The sequence below is a fragment of the Rana temporaria genome, chromosome 4 (assembly GCF_905171775.1).
Source record: "Rana temporaria chromosome 4, aRanTem1.1, whole genome shotgun sequence".
Taxonomy (NCBI): Eukaryota; Metazoa; Chordata; class Amphibia; order Anura; family Ranidae; genus Rana; species Rana temporaria.
The window spans coordinates 472,538,519-472,558,275 of NC_053492.1; positions in this window are offsets into that span (position 1 = coordinate 472,538,519).

Sequence of the window (19,757 nt, forward strand, 5' to 3'; positions counted from 1 at the left end):
ATATATATATATATATATATATAAATATAAAAAAAATGGGGGGTAGCCATCCGGGCCCCTGGGGACCTCTGGGCCCTTTAATAAAAAATAAAATAAAAAAATATATAAAAAATAATACAAAAATAATAATTTTTATATAAAAAAAAGGGGTTGCCATCCGGGCCCCTGGGGACCTCCAGGCCCCTTACAGGTGTACTGCTTGTACCCCCCCCTGATGGCGGCCCTGGCCCTGCCTAAAGCTGTGTAAGGGGCCCCAAAATTTGTGATGGCTGCCCTGTCTACATGACAACTGTCCAGGACTGAAGCTTGAGGCCCGGATTCACGTACGAGTTACGCCGGCGTATCTCCAGATACGCCGGCGTAACTCTGAGTCCGAGCCGTCGTATCTATGCGCCTGATTCTTAGAATCAGTTACGCATAGATTTGTATTAGATTCGACCGGCGTAAGTCTCTTACGCCGTCGTATCTTAACTGCATATTTACACTGGCCGCTAGGGGCGTGTACGCTGATTTACGCCTAGAAATATGTAAATCAGCTAGATACGCAAATTCACGAACGTACACCCGGCCGACGCAGTACAGATACGCCGTTTACGTTAGGCTTTTCCCGGCGTAAAGTTACCCCTGCTATATGAGGCGTACATGCGGCGTACCAATGTTAAGTATGGACGTCGTTCCCGCGTCGAATTTTGAAAATTTTACGTCGTTTGCGTAAGTCGTTCGCGAATAGGGCTGGGCGTCATTTACGTTCACGTCGAAAGCATTGGCTTCTTGCGGGTTAATTTGGAGCATGCGCACTGGGATACTTTCACGGACGGCGCATGCGCCGTTCGTAAAAAGCGTCATTTACGTGGGGGTCACAATAAATTAACATAACACACACCCACATCTACCACATTTGAATTAGGCGTGCTTACGCCGGCCTATTTACGCTACGCCACCGCAACTTTGGTTTGAGAATACGGCACTTGCCTGTCAAAGTTGCGGAGGCGTAACGTAAATAGGATACGTTACGCCCGCACAAAGATACGCGGTTCTACGTGAATCCGGGCCTAAAAGCCTTCCCTTTTGACGAAGAAGTCAGGTCCTCTACTTTCCGATCTTTCCCGTTACTATGTAACATTTCTCTTCTGAACTTCTAAACTTTGAAAACTCTTCCTTGTGAGCAGAGGTTGTTGACTTTTCCTTGTCGGTGCTTTTCTCCGATTAGTCAAATAAACTGTCTCTTAAAACTTATTTTAAAATTCAGCTTGTAAAGAAAATCGAGCAGAACCGGCTCACGCTTTCAACCTAATTGTGTGTAAACCCATCAAAGTTCGAGCTGCTCCTGTGCGGGAGACACGGGGGGTGCCGATGGCCAATCCCGCGCCGTTTGCCGGCTAAACGAGGTCTCTGATAGTAATAGGCCTCCGTGACATTTACAGAAGTGTGCTCTTTGCTAAATTGCAGATTCCTCTGAACAAACAGGCCAGTAAGTCGGGGCCCCCGCTCCTCTAAGTGCTCGGGAAAGCTTAAGCTATTCTACAGCTTGGCTGGCTCTCTTGCGGCGGCTTGTTGAAGGCCAGATAAGCGTCTATTCCATGCGGCGATCAGGCCGTGCGCAGTCACAAAGGTTGGGAAACTGCTGGGGGGGAGGTTTGCAGAGTTCAGTCTGAGGCAGAGCTATCACTGACAGCTTTGTATTACAGTCTAACTCTTAAAGGCTATAAGCCGATAAAATATGAATCATGCCATGTGATGTTGAGTATATGAGCAGAGGCGGCTCTAGGCTTTGTGAGGCCTTAGGCAAAACTTGACATGGGGCCCCACTCACGCCCATGATGGGGAAAAAAAATTCACGGACAAGAGCCTCTTCCCCACAACCCTGGCCGGTGGTTGTGGGGGGTCTGCGGGCAGGGGACAAATCGGAATCTGGAAGTCCACTTTAACTAGGGTACCCACGTGTCCCGGATTGCCCGGGAATGTCCCGCAATTGACATGTCTGTCCCAGGTCCCGGGCACCTTCATTCTGGGACAATACAGTGTCCCGGAATGAAATAGAGGACACAGCCACCAACTAATAACTACATTTACAGAATTGGTTGCTAGGGCTGGCGCTGCCTTGCATCTTACAACCAGTGACAATTTACTCTCAGACAGTGAGGCCGGGAGCGAGGCCTGCGCATAGTGCAGCACTGCTGTCCCCACCCACCTCGGCACCTCCTCCTTCTCCGGCACCCAGCGGCAAGCAGCAGGGACTGGTGTGATCTCTACTCTCCAGATAGTGACTCCACTTCTTTCCTTTTACGCACGTGACAGCGGCACTGCATCTGGTGGCACAACCCCGAGACTACATTTCCCCCGCCCCCTCATCTTTTTGGGGGGAAGGTGAGAGAGGGGGTGTGTCCCTGAATGTCAGTTTGGAAATGTGGTCACCTATACCTTTAACAAGGCGGCCCCCAGATCCTGCTCTTTAATAACTAAGGGGCGGGGGCCACCCGGTGAACCCGCCCCTTGTGACGTCATTGACTGAGGGCATGCTGGGTCATTGACGTCACAAGGGGTGGTGTCACCGATATTCACTGGTTGTTAGGGACGCTGGCGGGCCCGCTCATAAATCAGGGCTCTTAATGCTGCCTGAGCACAGCAGCGTTAAGGTCCCCTGTCCCTCAAGACTGGAGTAATGCATTGGGGAAGTTAGGTGGCCACGAGGGCCCCTGTGAGTGCGAGGCCTTAGGCGGCAGCCTAATTTGCCTTATTAAAGAGCCGCATCTGTATATGAGGCGGCCCTACTTAACCTTTTCACCATAAAGGAACCTCCTGAAATAGTCTTGAAGTCTCAGGGAACCCCCACCTAAATTATTAGACCTACAGCTCATGGTACATTTGGAAGATTGTTGGGTTGGGTTATAAAGAGTATTAAATAAACAAGTTACGGTATGTGTAGTGTTACCCCCATAGGAGCCGCTGGCAATAACTGGTTCTTCTCAAATAGTACAGAGGCTGCTCATCCTCCACGAGCACCAGTCCATTCACTCCAGCTTCAACGACTCAATCTAGAGTTGGGTTTTTCAACCAGGGTTCCTTCGGAGGTTGCTAGGGGTTCCTTGAGCAATGAGCGATTTCTGCCTCTAGGATAAGTTTCCACTGAGAGCAATGATCTTTATAGCGATCTGTAAGGGGGGAACTGTTCCCAATGACCACAAGCGTGAGGAGCATTCTCCCCTCTGACCATCACCAGGGCCGCTGATAGAAATCATGGGGCCCCCTACAACAGGGCCAGTTGTACTGGCTTATCAGCGGCCCTGACCATCACACTAATGTATCACGAGTTGTAGATATACCGTATATACTCAAGTATAAGCCGACCCGAATATAAGCCGAGGCACCTTATTTACATTGACATTACATTGATACATTGACAGGCTGTCACCAAAACCGGCCCGGTGAGCCATCGGCCCAACGGGAAACTCCCTGTAGTCCCAATGTCCAGTACATGCCTGCCTTTGGGTGTTCATAAAGGGCCCTGCAAATAACGCTGAACACTCATAGATACAGACGCACTCCAATGAGAATCATAGTATCGGCTTTCACAACACTATTAATCCTTAACAACCTCCTAGAAGTGTTTTATATTTTGCTTTTCAAACCTCTTTATTTGAAATGATTTGAAATAACTCGGCGCTTGGTATGTCTGCCGTCTAAATCCATTACCAGGCTCATTTGTATGAGACGTCTTCCCCCCCGTCGTCGGCGCTCAATCCCGCAATGTTCAAAAAGTCTCAAACTATTCTTCAGGAAAAAAAACTGATTTAACCACTTGCTTACTGGGCACATAAACCCCCTTCGTTTCCAGGTGAAATTTCAGCTTCCGGCACTGCGTCGCTTTAACTGACATTTGCGCGGTCGTGCGACGTGGCTCCCAAACAAAATTGACGTCCTTTTTTCCCCACAAATAGAGCTTTATTTTGGTGGTATTTGATCACCTCTGCGGTTTTTATTTTTTGCGCTATAAACAAAAAAATGCGACAATTTTAAAAATATATATATATTTTTTACTTGTTGCTATAATAAATATCCCAATTTTTTTTAAACTATTTTTTTTCTCAGTTAAGGCCGATACGCATTTTTCGACATATTTTTGTAAAAAAAAAAAAAAATCGCAATAAGCGACTGGTTTGCGCAAAAGTTATAGCGCCTACAAAATAGGTGACAGAATTATGATTTTTTTTTTACTAGTAATGGCGGCGATCTGCGATTTTTATTGGGACTGCGATATTGCGACGGACGTATCGGACACTTTTGACACAAATTTGGCGCCATTCACATTTATACAGCGATCAGTGCTATAAAAATGCACTAATTACTGTATAAATGTGACTGGCAGTGAAGGGGTTAACACTAGGGGGTGAGGAAGGGGTTAAATGTGCATCCTGGGTGTGTTCTAACTGTGTGGGGGGAGGGGGGTGACTGGGGGAGGTGACCGATGCTGTGTCTCTATGTACAAGAGACACAGATCGGTCTCCTCTCCTCTAACAGCACGTGGAGCTCTGTGTTTACACCTCATCATCACACACAGAGCTCCACGTCCCTGCTGTTACCGGCTGTGTCACCGACGATCGCGTCTACCCGGCGGACATCGCGGCCGCCAGGTACACGCATCGGGTCCCCAGCTATGCGCCGGAACAGTGTTTACCCGCTGCGCACCCCCCCAGTGGCGCGCGCGGGTAATGCTTTCAAATGACGTCCAAAGACGTCCAGTTGGCACCTGAGAGCCGCGTTGTTGACGTCTTTTGTCAATAGCGCGGGTCTCAAGTGGTTAAATTGGTACTAAAAACTCACCAGTCGCTGAAGAAAGTTCTGACCGTGGATAACACAGCGAAGAGAGCCCATCAATAAAAGATTTCACCGTGTGAACGGAGACGGAGCGATTAATATTCTCCGAGAGTCGGGACACCGATGGCCAATATTGGAAAAAGGAATAACGTTTCAGAACTTCTCCATCTTCCCAGGAACTCAGCCATAGATAATGTATTATGTATCCGATTGGTAAGTTCTCCTCCACTTGTTCTAGAAGGCTGCAGAACACCGCCCGTTATAAATTCATACCTACCCGACTCTCCGCAATGGGAAAGAAAACTTTATTACCACCAAGAGATCTCACGATTGCGGGGTTTGGATTCGAGATGTGCACAATGGAAACATTTGTTCCGTAAGTGCCATTAACCACTTGCCGACGGCGCCACGTAGATATATGTCAGCAGAATGGCACGGCTACGCAAAGCAACATATATGATCCATGGAGGCCCCGCCCCCCCAACTTACAGGACTTCAAGGATCTGCTACACGTTGCTTTGAATTTCATGCCGTGCGCCCCTGCCACAAGCTCCGTGACCATGCCCACAGACTCGATGTCCGCCGGAGTCCCTACCGAGCGCATCCCGGTACTCTGCACGTAGAGCACCCCTAAACTCTGTACTATGTACCAAGTGCACCCCGGAACTCTGCACGTAGCGCACCCCTAATCTCTGTACTATGTACCAAGAACTCTGCACATAGCGCACCCCTTAGCTCTGTACTATGTACCAAGTGCACCCCGGAAAGCTGCACGTATCACACCCCAAAACTCTGTACTATGTACCAAGTGCACCCAAGAACTCTGCACATAGCGCACCCCTGGGAGGAGGGGGGTTTTGGGGGGTTGTGGTTGAGTTCCTTCACCTATTTTCTGAGAGAAAAAGTCCAGTACAAATGTATAATAATAATGTGTAACGGTGTTTACAAAGCTGTGTTCTATATCAGCACTATACTAAGACATGAAATGAATAAATAAAATCCGTTTTATGATGTGAAGGTCGGCCTGTCTGTGTTCCCTATGAATCTGTTTTATTCTCAGTGCTGAAGGATTCCCTCTGCAATGTACATCAATTAGAAGGCGCTGCGGAGAGACAAGGACGGGACATATATCAGACATCGGACCCTTCCCATGAAATGCTACATCGCCTGAATCATGTTTCACTGATGATACAAATCCGCTTACATCTATAACACATTAGTCCCATTTCAAGGTCAGCTGCATTAATGTGATACTTGGAGAAGATGTTAATTAATCTCACACATTAACACAGAGAGGGAATGTCAGCCGATAACTATCAGACATTTCTTACAAGTAAGGATGAGCCGAACACCCCCCTGTTCGGTTCGCACCAGAACCTGCGAACACACCAAATGTTCGTGTGAACTTTAGAACCCCGTTAAAGTCTATGGGACTCGAACATTTGAAATCTAAAGTGCTAATTTTAAAGGCTAATATGCAAGTTATTGTCCTAAAAAGTGTTTGGGGACCTGGGTCCTGTCCCAGGAAACATGTATCAATGCAAAAAGTTTTAAAAACGGCAGTTTTTTCGGGAGCAGTGAATTTAATAATGCTAAAAGTGAAACAATAAAAGTGAAATATTACTTAAAATTTCGTACCGGGGGGGGGGGGGGGGTGTAAAGTTAGCAAGTTAGCATGTGAAATAGCGCATGTTTCCCGTACTTAGAACTGTCCCTGCACAAAGTGTCATTTCTGAAAGGAAAAAAAGGCATCATTTAAAACCGGACTTGCGGCTATAATGAATTGTCGGCTCTGGCAATTCAGAGAGAATTCATTCATAAAAATAAAAAAAAAATAGCGTGGGGGTCCCCCCAAATTCCATTACCAGGCCCTTCAGGTCTGGAATGGATATTAAGTGGAACCCCGCCGTCAATTTTAAAAAAAATGACGTGGGGTTCAAGGAACATGGTAGACTACGTCACTGTGGATGGGCTTCCCCAGTGACGTAGCAGAGGGTGCGTCAGAGGGTGCGGGGTCACGTGACGTGTGGCCCCGCCTCCCCTATATAAGAAATGTCACAGCTTCAGCCGCGTCATTCGCTGGGCTGTGTCCAGCGAGAGAGGAGGTCGGCGTGGCTGCACTCTGGATGGATGGATCTTCTCATCGCTGGACCGGAGACCACCAACCGTCGCTGGATACAGACAACGTTGGAGCAGGAAGCCGGGACCGAGAGTGGATTACCACCGCTGGAGTTTTTTTCTTTTTTTTCATTAATAAAGGACTTTTTTCTACAGTGTGTGTGTGTGTGTTTTTTCCAACTATTTACACTTCCTTCGTGAAATGGTAGAGGTACAGTGTACCCCATTACCAATTCACATAGGGGGGGGCAGGATCTGGGGGTGCCCTTTGTTAAAGGGGTCTTCCAGATTCTGATAAGCCCCCCGCCTGCAGACCCCCACAACCACCGGGCAAGGGTTGTGGGGATGAGGCCCTTGTCCCCATCAACATGGGGACATCCTCCCCATGTTGAGGGCATGTGGCCTGGTACGGTTCAGGAGGGGGGGCCGCACTCTGTCCCCCCCTCTTTTCTGCGGCCGGCCAGGTTAACGTGCTCGGATAAGGGTCTGGTGTGAATTTTTGGGGGAACTCCACGCCTTTTTTTTTTTATTTGGGGTGGAGTTCCCCTTAAAATCCACACCAGACCTGAAGGGTCTGGAATGGATATTTGGGTGGAACCCCACGTAATTTTTTTTTTAATTGACGGCGGGGTTCCCCTTAATATCCATTCCAGACCTGAAGGGCCTGGTAATGGAATTTGGGGGGACCCCCACGCCATTTTTTTATTTTTATGAATGAATTCTCTCTGAATTGCCAGAGCCGACAATTCATTATAGCCGCAAGTCCAGTTTTAAAAGACTTTTTTTCCTTTCAGAAATGACACTTTTGTGCAGGGACAGTTCTATGTACGGGAAACATGCGCTATTTCACATGCTAACTTTACACCCCCCCCCCCCCCAGGTACGAAATTTAAAGTAATATTTCACTTTTATTGTTTCACTTTTAGCATTATTAAATTCACTGCTCCTGAAAAAACAGCCTTTTTTAAAACTTTTTTTTGCATTGATACACATCCCCTGGGACAGGACCCAGGTCCCCAAACACTTTTTAGGACAATAAATTGCATGTTAGCCTTTAAAATTAGCACTTTAGATTTCTCCCATAGACTTTAACAGGGTGTTCCGCAGCGTTTCGAATTTGCCGCGAACACCCCTAATTGTTCGTTGTTCGCCGAACAGGCAATGTTCGAGTCGAACATGAGTTTGGCTCGAACTCGAAGCTCATCCCTACTTACATCGAGCAGAAGGAGAAGGATGAGGAGATCAGAAGAGGAGAAGGATGAGGAGATCATTTGATGAGGAGAAGGATGAGGAGATGAGAAGAAGAGGAGATGAGAAGAAGAGGAGAAGGATGAGGAGATCAGAAGAAGAGGAGATGAGAAGAAGAGGAGAAGGATGAGGAGATCAGAAGAAGAGGAGAAGGATGAGGAGATCAGAAGAAGAGGAGATGAGAAGAAGAGGAGAAGGATGAGGAGATCAGAAGAGGAGAAGGATGAGGCGATCAGAAGAAGAGGAGAAAGATGAGGAGATCAGAAGAAGAGGAAAAGGATGAGGAGATGAGAAGAAGAGGAGATGAGAAGAAGAGGAGAAGGATGAGGAGATCAGAAGAGGAGAAGGATGAGGCGATCAGAAGAAGAGGAGAAAGATGAGGAGATCAGAAGAAGAGGAGAAGGATGAGGAGATCAGAAGAAGAGGAGAAGGATGAGGAGATCAGAAGAAGAGGAGAAGGATGAGGAGATCAGAAGAAGAGGAGAAGGATGAAGAGATCAGAAGAAGAGGAGAAGGATGAGGAGATCAGAAGAAGAGGAGAAGGATGAGGAGATCAGAGCCAGGGAGGCCGTCAAGATGTTCTGAGTATTTATTTTTTATTTCACAGGCAATATGCTGAAGAGTGATGCCAGCCAATGAAGAGGCCAGAAGACTGGCACTTAGAAGAAGATGCCAGCATCCAGGGATGGACTGGCCATTGGGACTACAGGGAGTTTCCCGGTGGGCCGATGGCTCAGTGGGCCGGCTTCAGTGACAGCGGACCGCCGCCCCCCCTCCGCTCCTCTGTCTCTCCCTCCCTGCAGCGCTCACCTCCTCTCCCTCCCCGCAGCGCTCACCTGGGGGGAACAAAGAAGCAGGGGGAGGACCAGAGGAGCAGGGATGACGACAGAGGAGCATGGGGGAGGGGACAGACAGCTGACTCAAAAGCTATGGCCTGGGAGTTTCTCCCTTCTGCCTAATCTTGTCCCATAAGGGAGGGCACCGAACTGATTCTTTGCCCGGGTGAAATAATGTCTAGATTCCCCACTGGTACTGCCTATAAGAGTACCAGTACCAGCCGTTCTACTCTAATTAAGTAGAACAGCTAGTGGCTAGTGAAGGGGAAGAGGGGGCTTGGGGGGCCGGGGGGGGGGGTGGTGCGGGAGTTGTCTGGCCACCATGGGAGAGACCTGTCAAAGTGGGCCAGTCTGGATTAAGTCCAGGGCCAAATTTTTGTCCCAGTCCAGCCCTGCCAGCATCTCACTCCAGAAGGTAGATAGTAACCGCAGACGATGCCTAGACAAAGTTGGCGCCATCTTTCTGAAGAGAAAAGCCCATGAAAGTATTGTCATGGAGTGCTGTGAGCTCTGTGAGAGGCGATACATACCTGGAAGTGGCACATATGGGATTCTCAGTTGACTTTAGTATGACGGGTGAGAAGATGGCGCTGGATTCAGGAGGGCCCTCGATGTGCAGCACTATCTCCCGGATTCTTCTTTGGTGGCCGGTAGGAGAGACTCGCAAAATGATCTCTCACCGCGTTCACCTGACAGTTTTCCAGCATTGCCTGGAAATTGAGCGTTGAAAAAGACTCAACATAGAACAAAAAAAAAACAGTTTGACTCGTCCGCCGCGCCAACGCCGACCTTATCTCAAAGGGCTGAATTTCATGAAATGTGTGTGAGCACCTGATAATTATCTCCTGAGATTTATTATTCTGCATCAATTTTCCGTCAAGTGCCGGGTTTTCATCTTCTACAATGTTTGATGAATACGCATCCCATTATCCGCCGCCGGACGCGCACTCGCCGCAATTACTAATAATTGACTCTCTGACAGACGGTTTAAAGCCATTAAACAAATAGGCCAGCGAATGGCGATACAAATACCGGCGCCGGGCACCTGATGGGATTTCTGCACAGCTGGCGCGGCTGCCGAGCGGTGGGGTCAGAGGGCAACCATTCTAAATAAATATTATGGGCTGGATGAGAAGTCCGCCATGTTTATACAAATATAGATATGAGTATTGATTCGGGGGAAACGCCTGATGCCGGCAGCACTGAGCCTCACAATTCACAGACTAAATTATCATCATGTGACGACCTCCGGACATTGGGACATACACACTGGCCTGGATTCAAGAAGCAATTGCGCCTGTGTAACCATAAGTTACACAGCGCAATTGCTTACTTGCCCCGGCGTAACGAATGCACCTGATTCAGGAACCTCGTTACGCCGACTGCAGCCTAAGATATGCGTGGTATAAGGCTCTTATCCCGTCATATCTTAGGCTGCATTCTTGCGATGGCCGCTAGGTGGCGTTCCCGTTGTGCTCAGCGTATAGTATGCAAATTGCATACTAATGCCGATTCACAACGTTGCGCGAGCCCTGTGTACGCAATTTACGTTGTTTCCGTACGGCGGTTTTCGCGTAAGGCTGCCCCTGCTATTAGCAGGGGCAGCCAATGTTACGTATACCCCTCGTTCCCGCGTCGTGAAATTTGAAAGTTACGTAGTTTGCGTAAGTGAATCGTGAATGGTGCTGGACGCCATTCACGTTCACTTTGAAGCAAATGACGTCCTTGCGACGTCATTTGCCGCAATGCACGTCGGGAAAGTTTCCCGACGGAGCATGCGCTCTACGCTCGGCACGGGAACGCGCCTAATTTAAATGATTCCCGCCCCCTACGGGATCATTTAAATTGCGCCCGCTTACGCCAGGCATTTTGCCGGCGCGCCCACGCAATTTACGGAGCTAATGCTTCGTGAATCAAGGGCAGCGCAGTAAATTTGCGGGGGCGCAGGGCAAAAACGTTGCCCTGCGCCTCCGTAAAAAATGCGCAAATCTACTTGAATCCGGGCCTATGTTGTCAAAAGTATTGGGACGCCTGCCTTTACACGCACATGAACTTTAATGACCCCCCAGTCTTAGTCCGTAGGGTTCAATATTGAGTTGGCCCCGCCCTTTGCAGCTATAACAGCTTCACCCCTTCTGGGAAGGCCGTCCACAAGGTTTAGGAGGGTGTCTATTGGAATGTTTGACCATTCTTCCAGAAGACCATTTGTGAGGTTAGGCACTGATGTGAACGAGAAGCTCACAGTCAGGGCTGGTGCAAGGATTTTTGACACCCTAGGCGAAACCTAATTTTGCCGCCCCCCCCTGACCCTATCCCTGACTTCACCCCCTTTGCCCTGCCCCTGTATACCCCACCTTTTTAATGAAGTGCCCATCATTGCAGCCTCACCAGCGCCCATCAATGCAGCCTCACCAGCAGCCATCAATGCAGCCTCACCAGCAGCCATCAATGCAGTCTACCAGCAGCCATCAATGCAGCCTCACCAGCAGCCATCAATGCAGTCTACCAGCGCCCATCAAAGCAGCCTACCAAAGGGGAGGGGGGACCCGATTGGGGCCGGGCACCCTAGGCAGCAGTGCACCCTAGGCGGCTGCCTAGTTTGCCTAGTGGTAGCTCCAGCCCTGCTCGCAATCTCCGCTCAAATTCATCCCAAAGGTGTTCTATAGGGTTGAGTTCAGGACTTTGTGCAGACCAGTCAAGTTTCTCCTCCTCCTGTGCAGTCATGTTGGAACAGGAAGATTCCATCCCCAAACTGTTGCCACAAAGTTTGGAGCATGAAATTGTCCAAAATGTCTTGGTATGCCGATGCTTTAAGAGTTCCCTTCACTGGAACTAAGGGGCCAAGCCCAACCCCTGAAAAACACCCCCACACCATGGTGAGGGTAGGGGCAGTAGGGTATGCAGAGGGTATGGGGAGCAGGGGACGCAGAAAGTTGCAAAGAATTGGGGGTGAATGCAAAGGATTGGGGGTGCAGTAGAAGCAGAGTATAGGAAGCACAGGGAAAGCAGAGGTAAGGGAAAGCAGAAGATGCAAAGAGTAACTGATGCAGGATATGCAGAGGGTAGTGGGTGCAGAGGATGCAGAGAAAGGGGAGAGCAGGAGATACAGAGGGTAGAGGGTGCAGGAGATTTAGAACATAGGGGTTGAAGAGGGCTCAGGGTAGAGGGAGAAGAAAATGCGGAGGGTAGGGGGTAGGGGGAGTAAGGGATGCAGAGTGTAGAGGGTGCAGGGGAAACAAATGGCTAAATGTGCAAGGGCTGCATAGGGTAGAAGTTGTAGCGGATACAGAGGTAAGGGGGAGCGGAGGATGCAAAGTGAAGAGGGAGAACAGGATGCAGAGGGTAGGGGGTGCAAGGGATGTAGAAGTTAAAGGTGCAGGTGATTCTAGGGGTACCTGGAGCAGGAGATACAGAGAGTAGAGGGTGTAGGGGATTTAGAGGGTAAGGGGAGCAGGAAATGCTGAGGGTAGGGGGAGCAGGGGGTGCAGAGGGTAAGTTATGCAGGAGATGCAGAGGGAAGGGGGGGGGGTGCAGAGAAAAGTGAAAGCAGGGGATGCAGAGGGTAGAAGGTGCAGGAGTTAAAGTGGTGGGAGCAGGGTCAGGAATGCTAAGGGTAGAGGGTGCAGGGGATGCAGAGGTACAGAGGGTGCAGGGGATAGGGGAAGAATGGGATTAAGAGAGTAGGGGAAGCAGAAGATAGGGGGGAGAAGCAGATGCTCAGGTAAGGGGGAGCAGAGGGTAGAAGTTTCAGGGGATGCAGAGGGTAGAGAGTACAGGGGATAGAGGCAGAATGGGATTCGGAGGGTAGAGGAAGCAGAAGATGGGGGGGAGCAGAGGGTGCTGGGGATGCAGAGGGTGCGGGGTGCAGGGGATGCAGAGGGTAGAGGGTGCGCCTGGGAAATGCAGAGGGTAGAGGGTTCAGGGGATAGAGATAGAATGGGATGCAAGGGTAGAAGAAGCAGAAGATAGGGGTGGAAGGGGGGTGCAGGGGGGTAGTAGGGGGATGCAGAAGATAAGGGAATGAGTGGATGCAGAGGGTAGCTGCCTGTGACTATACTGTATGTATAATGAATAAATATAGCCTTCCCCTGTCCTGTATTCTGGGTGTAATTCTCAGTATAATGCCCTGAGTGAATACAGGCATGCTGGGAGTTATAGTCCTCCGTCTCTCTCCGATATGGAACATTCCAGTAAAGATTCTGTTTATTCCGGCAGACATTGGATATTCTGGGATGGCGGTATTCATGGTAAATGTGGATAACGAACGTAGAGGAAATCTTTAGCGGGAGGAATGGGAGCGCTGGATGGGAGGAACTCTAGCTGGGAATATTTCAGACGATAAGGATGGGGGGGGATTGGGGGTTGGCTCCCTACCATGTCCAGCTCTGATTAGATCCCTATAAACCTATCATGTGTATTACAAGGATGAGATCAATAACTCACACGGCTCAGAGATCAGAGGGAGCCAACATTAAACACTTCCACCCCGCGCTCCTACGTACAGAGAATAGATACCAACAACCTTCACTAAGATACATTGTTATTCCGGGGAACTCCGCATCCTCCACCATTCTCACCCCCCACCGCCATCTCTGTGTATAGCAAATCATCACAGAACGGGAAGAGTTTTCTTGCTGCTTCTCTTTAACCTTAACGGAGTTGTAAAGAAAAAAAAAAATTCACCTTAATGCAATCTATGCATTAAGGTGAAAAAACATCTGAAAATAGCGCCCTACTACCTCAGCTCTGAATTGACAGTCAATGTGTTTGGAGGGTTATACACAGATAAGGTGGAAGGTGGGTGTGGGAAGTGGGTTTAGCCTAAATATGGGACAAGGCACAGTAGAGCAGACTGGCCAGGGAGGTATTGGGTTAGGTGTTCTTGTTAGTTTTGAAAGTTATTGGCTGACCTAAAAGAAAAAAAATGAAAAGAAGAGAGGGAGGGGGTATAGTTCCAATATGGGACAGGACTTCTAGAGCAGAGTAGGGACTGGCCACAGAGGGATTGGGTTAGGGGTATAGTTTAGGAGGTTAGTTTTGAAAGTTAGTGACTGACGAAAAAGTTTAAAAAAATAAAACAAAATAAAATAAAAAAAAGAGAGAAGGGGGAGGGGTATAGTGCCAATATGGGACAGGCACAGTAGAGCAGAGTAGGGACTGGCCACAGAGGGATTGGGTTAGGGATTATTGTTCGTTTTGAAAGTTAGTGACTGATGAAAAAGTCAAAAAAAGAGAGGAAGGGGGAGGGGGTATAGTGCCAATATGGGATAGGCACAGTAGAGAAGAGTAGGGACTGGCCACAGAGGGACTAGGTTAGGGGTTTGTAACGAGACCCTTGCTCGCTCGGTTCCACTCTCCCGACACTCTTCTGCTGCTATTGAATCAGATTGCAGATCGCAACATCTGATGGTTCGGTCATCCAAGGCTCCGGGACTCGAACTACAGCTATGTGCCCCAACAACCACTTTCCTATTGGGTCAATTGTAAAATACATTGTAGTTCTCAATTAGGTCCTCTTAGCCATGCAAATGAGGGCTTGAAACAGGGTCAGCAGGGATTGGTCCGATAGCTTGAATAGAAGGACTGCTATGTGTAATGAGACAGAAGCCCCAGGGGGCGATCAATGTACACAAACAGCCAGACACAGAACAATGGAGCCGTCTGGAGGGGGGGGTTAGCCTTAAGACAGTGTAACAGATTTCAAGGAGAAACACTTCCGCATTCCAAGGTCCATGACAGGGTTATTGTTAGTTTTGAAAGTTAGTGACTGATGAAAAAGTGAAAAAATAAATAAATACATTTAAAAAAAAAGAGAGGAAGGGGGAGGGGGTATAGTGCCAATATGGGACAGGCACAGTAGAGCAGAGTAGGGACTGGCCAGACAGGGATTGGGTTAGGGATTATTGTTAGTTTTAAAAAGTTAGTGATTGACGAAAAAGTAAAAAAAATATAAAAATGTAAAAAAGAAAGGAAGGGGGACAGGGTATAGTGCAAATATGGGACAGGCACAGTAGAGCAGAGTAGGGACTGGCAACAGAGGGATTTAGTTAGGGGTTATTCTTAGTTTTGAAAGTTAGTGATTGACGAAAAAGTAAAAAAAAAAAAAAAAGAAGAGAGGAAGGGGGAGGGGGTATAGTGCCAATATGGGACAGGTACAGTAGAGCAGAGTAGGGACTGGCCAGAGAGGGACTGGGTTAGGGGTTATTGATAGGCCCCGTACACACGATAGAATCCATCCGCAGATAAATCCCAGCAAATGGGTTTCTGCGGATAGATCCTATGGTGTGTACACGCCAGCGGATCTGTTTCCGCGGAGAAATCTCCTCTGGGATGGATTCCAGCAGATCGGATATTTGCTGTGATGCACAACATATCCATCTGCTGGAATCCATTCCAACGGATGGATCCGCTCGTCTGTACAGACTTACCGGATCCATTCGTCCAAAGGGATTCCCCGCACGCGTCGTAATGATTTGACGCATGCATGGAATTCCTTATATGACAGCGTCGCGCCCGTCGCCGCGTCATAATAGCGGCGACGGCGCGACACGTCATCGGCAGAGGATTTCCGCGCGGATTTCAATGCGATGGTGTGTACACTCCATCGCATCGAAATCTGCGGAAATCTTTGAGAGGATTTATCCGTGGAAACGGTCCGCTGGACCGTATCTGCGGATAAATCCTCTCGTGTGTATGGGGCCTTAGTTTTGAAAGTTAGTGACTGATGAAAAAGTAAAAAAAGAGAGGAAGGGGGAGGGGGTATAGTGCCAATATGGGGACAGGCACAGTTTTGCTCTGATGAAGGGGGCACGTCCCCTAAAAAGCATCAGCCTGGTACTATCATCCTTCTTTTGAACCTGAGGAGTTCTATGATGGGCTTGCTTCTGGTTCCTGGGTGTTATACAACGCTATGATTCCCACTGGTTATGTGAGTTTATCTTGTATCTTTTATCCTCTAATTAAGTGCTTGAGATAATGCACAAGGCATTTGCACCCTTTGAGGCAGATTCAGGTACCTGCGCGCCTAGTTACGGCGGCGCAGCGTATTGTATTTACGCTACGCCGACGCAACTTACAGGAGCAAGTGCGGTATTCACAAAGCACTTGCTCCATAAGTTGCGGCGGCGTAGCGTAAATGGGGCCGGCGTAAGCCTGCGTAATTCAAATGTGGAAGGGGGGGCGCGTTTTATGCTAATGTGTGATGACCTGACGTGATTGACTTTTTTTTTTACGAGCGGCGCATGCGCCGTCCGTGTACATATCAGTGGCGGCTGGTGCTCAAAATTTTTGGGGGGGCGCAAACGAAAAAAAAAAAAATTGCAGCCTCACTGTGCCCATCACATGCAGCCACTGTGCCATCACATGCAGCCACTGTGCCATTAACCACTTAAGGACCCCCCACTGTATATGTACGTCCTCTTTTTAAACATGGATATCTCAGTAACGGCAGCAGCTGCTGCCACAACTGAGATATCCATGTTTTCAGCTGGCGGCCGTGTAAACGATAACGGCAGTCTCCGCGGCGGATTCGCCGCGAGATCGCCGTTATCGGTGGCGGGAGAGGGCCCCCCCCCCTCCCGCCGCTTTTCCGCGCCCTCCGCCGCTTACCGGAGCCGTCGGTAGCGGCGGAGGAGATCCGATGCTGCCGCCTTGTGTGTGAGGACTTGAGTGAGGGCAAGATGGCCCCCACCCGTCCTCATAGCTCTGCTGGGCGGAAGTGACGTCAAAACGTCAGTCCCGCCCAGCCTCTTAAAGAGACAATTTTTTTTCTGTCATTTTTTTAAATGACAAATTTTCCTTTTTTTTTTTTTTTTTTGCATTTAAGCCTAAATATGAGATCTGAGGTCTTTTTGACCCCAGATCTCATATTTAAGAGGACCTGTCATGCTTTTTTCTATTACAAGGGATGTTTACATTCCTTGTAATAGGAATAAAAGTGATCATTTTTTTTTTTTTTTATATTTTAGTGTAAAAAATAATAAAATCAATAAAATTAAATAAGAAAACAAAAAAAAAAATTTTTTAAAGCGCCCCGTCCTGACGAGCTCGCGCGCAGAAGCGAACGCATACGCAAGTAGCGCCCGCATATGAAAACGGTGTTCAAATCACACAAGTGAGGTATCGCCGCGATCGTTAGAGCGAGAGCAATAATTATAGCCCTAGAGCTACTCTGTAGCTCAAAAAATGCAACTTATAGAATTTTTTAAACGTCGCCTATCTAGATTTTTAAGGGTAAAAGTTTGACGCCATGCCACGAGCGGGCGCAATTTTAAAGCGTGACATGTTGGGTATCATTTTACTCGGCGTAACATTATCTTTCACAATATATAAAAAAATTGGGCCAAATTTATTGTTGTCTTATTTTTTAATTCAAAAAAGTGAATTTTTTCCAAAAAAAGTGCGCTTGTAAGACTGCTGCGCAAATACGGTGTGACAAAAAGTATTGCAATGACCGCCATTTTATTCTCTAGGGTGTTAGAAAAAAAAAATATATAATGTTTGGGGGTTTTAAGTAATTTTCTAGCAGAAAAAAATGTTTTAGTCTTGCAAACACCAAATCTGAAAAACACCTGAGGTCTTTAAGTGGTTAAACGCAGCCACTGTGCCATGCCACCAAATGCAGCCACTGTGCCATCAATTGTCACCACTGTGCCATGCCATCAAACAGCAACTGTGCCATCAATTTTCACCACTGTGCCATGCCATCAAACGCAGCCACTGTGCCATCAATTGTCACCACTGTGCCATGCCATCAAACGCAGCCACTGTGCCATCAATTGTCACCACTGTGCCATGCCATCTAACGCAACCACTGTGCCATCAATTGTCACCACTGTGCCATGCCATCAAACGCAGCCACTGTGCCATCAATTGTCACCACTGTGCCATACCATCAAACGCAGTCACTGTGCCATCAATTGTCACCACTGTGACATGCCATCAAACGCAGCCACTGTGCCCCTCAACTGTTGCCACTGTGCCAATTGTCACCACTGTGCCCTTTAATTGTCACCACTGTGCCCCATGATGCCACTCTGCCCATTGTCACCACTGTGCCCCATGATGCCACTGTGCCCATTGTCACCACTGTGCCCCATGATGCCACTGTGCCCATTGTCACCTCTGTGCCCTTTGTCACCACTGTGCCTCATGATGCCACTGTGCCAATTGTCACCTCTGTGCCCTTTGTCACCACTGTGCCCCATGATGTCACTGTGCCCCTTTCCCTGTAAAAAGCACTTACCTGAGGATTCCATGTGCTCCCTCGATGTCTTCTGCCGCTGTGGTGAAGCTTCAGCCAATCAGGTTCCTGATAACCAGAATTCGGAAACCTGATTGGCTGAAACGGCCGTTTGTCTTATACAATGAGCGCAGATTGCCTGCGCTCAGAGTATAGACAGCTGAGAGCCGGAGAAAAGCCTATCAGAGCCGCTGGCTTTGATAGGCAGTTCCCCTCAGCCAACCAGCTGCCGCTATTCGGGTAACCGGCGTCCCGTATCCGGTTATCTGAATAGACCAGGCAGCGCTGGCAACCAACAATAACATACATTTGTGCATTTATGCACGAATGTGTGTTATTTGTTTGCGAGAGGGGGTGGCGCTGCAGCGCCCTCTATAGGCGGCCGCCAGAACTGCGGCTAAAATGTCAAAATGACATTTTAGCCGAATAAAAGTTCTTAAAGGGCCCGTTTTTTTTTTTTTTTTTTGTGACTGTGGGAGGGGGGGCGGCGCCCGTGCGTCCCTATGGACGGGCCGCCACTGGTACATATCCCAGTGTGCATTGCTCTCAAGTACGACGTATTGGATTTGACGTGAACGTAAATTACGTCCAGCCCTATTCGCGAACGACTTACGCAAAAGCCGTAAAAAATTCAAATTTCGAAGCGGGAACGACGTCCATACTTAACATTCGCTGCACCTCCTAATAGCAGGAGCAACCTTACGCCGAAAAAGCCTTACACAAACTACGTAAAAAACGACCGCCGGGCGCACGTACGTTCGTGAATCGACGTAACTAGGTAATTTGCATATTCTACGCCAAAAACAACGGAAGCGCCCCTAGTGGTCAACGTAATATTGCACACAATTATACGCCGCCGCATTCAAGTTACGTCGGCGGAGGAAGCCTATATTTGAAGCGTATCTGCCTTTGAGAATCGGCGTAACGATACGCCGGCGCAGATTTCAAATTACGGCGGCGTATCTGGAGATACGCCGCCGCAAAAGCTACCTGAATCTGCCCCTTTGTTCTTTTTGTTGTTTGTGCAGTACAAGGTTCTTGATTAGGGCTGCAAGGCCGGGATCATCAGTCGGTGGTGTACACTGGTCCTCATCATCAGAAGGATCCACCTGCAACTCACGTGAAAGAAGCCTTGAGGGAGAATATGAGATTCACAATGGTAACTGAGTTAAGGACACCAGAAAACTATCTGTACAGAACAATAAAAGCCGTGAAATAATAAAGAGCTGGATGTTACATTTCAAGGCAAGGCCACTTATGGGTCTATAAATTGCAGGCTAAGATATTGTCTTTTCTGATACAATAGATATAGAAGATAATGAATGTCTACATCATAGAGATGAACCGTGCAATGCTACATGAGTGGCGGGAACAAAGGAATGGCTTGTCCTCTACAGGGACAACCATTCTGATACCAAAGAGCGCGGAGTATGTCTGAAATTCACATCATGCATTCATATCTAAACACCAGGATAAGAAAATGTTATCTAAATAAATTT